The 3,325-nt window shown below is 47.5% G+C and overlaps 1 long non-coding RNA gene across 1 annotated transcript; it reads left to right on the forward strand.

Annotated features, from left to right (window-relative positions):
• Nucleotides 1–1,262: 1,262 nt before the first annotated feature.
• On the forward strand, nucleotides 1,263–3,270 carry LOC113458153. Its single transcript, XR_003378579.1, has 3 exons — nucleotides 1,263–1,389; nucleotides 2,337–2,496; nucleotides 2,813–3,270. It is a non-coding gene; the product is annotated as an uncharacterized LOC113458153 (long non-coding RNA).
• Nucleotides 3,271–3,325: the final 55 nt, after the last annotated feature.

The following is a 3,325-nucleotide window of genomic DNA, read 5'->3' on the forward strand; positions in this document are numbered from 1 at the left end:
GAGGTCAGAGGACAACTTGCAAGTGTCTGTTCTTTCCTTTCACTGTGTGGGCCTCTGGATTAAATTGAAGTCACCAGGGTCAGCGGTCGGTGCTTTAACTGGCTGAGTCATCTCACCAGCCCATGTCTATGTTTTTAAGGTAAGGCTCTAGCTGAGGATACTCTCCACGAGTCCATGCAACCACTGCCACCTCCTTCTGGCGCCCAGTCCAAGGGCCAGCCAGCCCATGGGGAGATTGACTCTGAGGACACAATGAGGGGCAAACCTTCAGCTTGGAGCACCAGGCAGGTGACAGATCCATAAAGCTATCAGTTGGCACACATCTAGGTCCCTCCTAAAATTCTCTGCTTCTCAGGACCCCAGGGCCCTGCATCCTCCCGGAAGCTGCTGGAAGCCAGGCATAAAGTCAGATGTGAGACGAATCTCAGGCCCCTCACTGATATCAACAGCCGCACTCCAAAGCCTCGAGCGGCCTTCTTACTGGTCTCTGTGTGGCCTCAGAGGAGGCAAGTACTCGCTGGGACTATTTCTAGTTTCCTTAGTCTGTTTCTGGAGTTAGTTCTTCCTGCTAGTCAAAGGTTCTCAACCTTCCTAATGCTGAGACTCTTGAATACAGTTCCTCATGTTGTGATGACCCCCCTCCCCCAGCCATAAAATTATTTCCTTGCTACTTCATAACTATAATTTTGCTACTGTTATAAGTTGTGATACAAATATCTGATACACAGGATATCTGATGTGCAACCCCAAAGGGGTTGTGGCCCACAGGTTGAGAACCACTGTGCCTTTAAGGCTAATGGTTTAAACGTAAGCCAACTTACACACCGTCTTGAGCTCAGCAAGAGGGGCAACCTCTTCCGGTTTGGCAGCACCAGGGTTTGATTGGCTAGTAACCCAGGAAGTTTACCTGTTCTAGGTTCATTTCTGTTTCTGTAGTACAATGTACAGCTCAGGTTGCAGTCCATGAGCACAGAGAAGTCACAGTGGTAGGAGCTTCAGCCAGCTGGTTACATTAGATCTACCCTTGAGAGCAGAGCAGATGTGTGAGTGCTGAATTCTTGTTTCTTTGTGCTCAGCTCTAATTCTCCACGCTTATATAGTTCATCACCCTCTGCCTACAGAATGGTGCCTCCCATAGTAGACCGATTCAACATAGGCATCCCCGGATTGAGACTCTTTCCAGGTGATTCTAGAATGTATCAAGTTGGCGATTAAAGCCAACCATCACACTTCCCTAGTCTACAAATTTGGTTTCATTACAGGGTCTTTACCCTGTCGAGTTGCAAGCTACTGATCTCTGGTGAGCCACAGCTGTGCATGAGGACCAGCACAGACATCTCTTCATGATCCCATGGCAGCGGCTCGCCTTCCATCCCAGGACCAGCATTGGTAAGTAATGGACTCTGGATGGGGGCATCTCCTCCTAAGACCTGGCCCCTAGATCCTTGACAGCATGCCCTGGGTACTGTATATGTCATCCAGCCCCTGGCTTAGATACTTCCTGCATAGTCAGCGGTGGCAATCCTGGTTCTTAGAGTACAGAGGAGTGGCACAAGGAGCTCAGGTCTGCAGCACTAAAGAGAGGCTAACCCAAGGGTGTGTGCCTTACGCTCTAGACCACAGATAAATCAAACTCCATCATCTTTGAAACTTGGCTGGCCAGAGGACATAGGCAAAGACAGGAAGCCTCTGCTTCCATGCAAAACCAGACTGATTCTTCACCATGGGCCAAATGCCACTGGTTCCATTTAAAATTTATCATTTCAAGCAGGTGACAGCTTTGTGCTCTCTCATTAGCTGGCCTCTGAGATCACCTTGGATGTGTTACTTGTTTTGTTTTGTTTTTTAGTCTCTTTTTTTCTTGTTTATAAATAGGGGCAATGAGAGCATTAGAAAAGTGGATATAAAAAAGAAAAAGGAAAGAAAGTGGCTATGCAGGAAGTGGTGTGCACGCCTTTAATCCTAGCACTCAGGAGGCAGAGGCAGGCAGATCTGTGAGCTTGAGGCCAGCCTGGTCTACAGAGCAAGTTCCAGGATAGCCAGATGTGCACAGAGAAACTGTCTCAAAAATAAATCAATAGAAAGTGGATATGATGTGGTAAATGCCCACAAATGCTTTCTACTGCTTTCACAGCCTGTGGTTGACATGTACTGAATCCCTTATGTGTGCCTTTGTCCTCATGTATGTTTTGCTCCAAAAATGACCATACCCCAAGCATATTTGAGAATGGTTTGTGCCTCATGGAAAGCCGTAAGGGCTTTAGAGACTTGGATTTGTAAGTTGATGTGGGATTGGGCAGCTGGCACCTTGCACAGTTCTGGCTTCCCACACTCAGGCTGCCTAGCCGGGAGGCTGCAGAAATCTTCCTCAGCCCTGGTCCCAGAGGGAGCTTCAGAAGTCAGTGACTGGGTGGACAATGGCACTTTTCTTTCCTCTTCCAAGATGGATCAGCTATGGGGGCCTCTGCAAGAACTGTGATGACATCTTCATTTGTGGTAATGGGATTAACATGGCACCACAGAGCCTCCTGAGCAGAGAATGGGCAAGACTGCTAGGGAGGAGGGCAGGGGACCCTGAATGCTTCAAGCTGCCAGGAAGTAGACACCACCCAGGGCAGGGGCCATCCCTGCCCTCTGGTGGATACAGGGACTGGAAAATTTAATTAATCTCATCATGATAAATGATAAATGGAGGCTTGCTGCTCCAATTATGTGTGTGTGTGTGTGTGTTTGTGTGTGTGTGTGTGTGTGTGTACATGCGTGTGTGTACATGCTGCAGGATGGAGGGCTCTTTTGTGCTTTCATTCCCCAGGTACCCCATTCACGAGGAACTCAGATGAAGTTTTACTCTGGAAGTCTGCAGTTCTCAATAAACCCACCCCCTCCACGAGTCCAGTCCAGATGGTACCTACAGGAGCACCCAGCACAACAGTGTCCAGGGACTATGGCTTCTGCTCAGGTTCAACAGAAAGTGCCATGCACCCCTGGGAGCCATTCCCAGGGCATCCTTAGAGATTGAACCCAGGCCCAAGGGAAACTGTCAGCTGGCCTGATTCTAAATCTGTTAACGTGTTATAATTTGACTTGTTATTAGTTTTAACTTTCTACCCTGTAAAAAGTCAGTGCTTCCCTTTTCCAACTTTTGATTTTGATAAAATTTTTACTTACAAATAAATTACACAAATTATACAATGAACTCCCATATATCCCTCAATTAGAAGCCAGAGCTACCAAGTGTTAGTGGTTAAACTCATGTACTTGCTCCTTCTTTCTTCGTTCCCCTCTTAACTATGCACACATACAATGCACTCACTCTTCGTATATA

This window comes from Microtus ochrogaster, unplaced genomic scaffold (genome assembly GCF_000317375.1).
Source record: "Microtus ochrogaster isolate Prairie Vole_2 unplaced genomic scaffold, MicOch1.0 UNK5, whole genome shotgun sequence".
Classification (NCBI taxonomy): Eukaryota; Metazoa; Chordata; class Mammalia; order Rodentia; family Cricetidae; genus Microtus; species Microtus ochrogaster.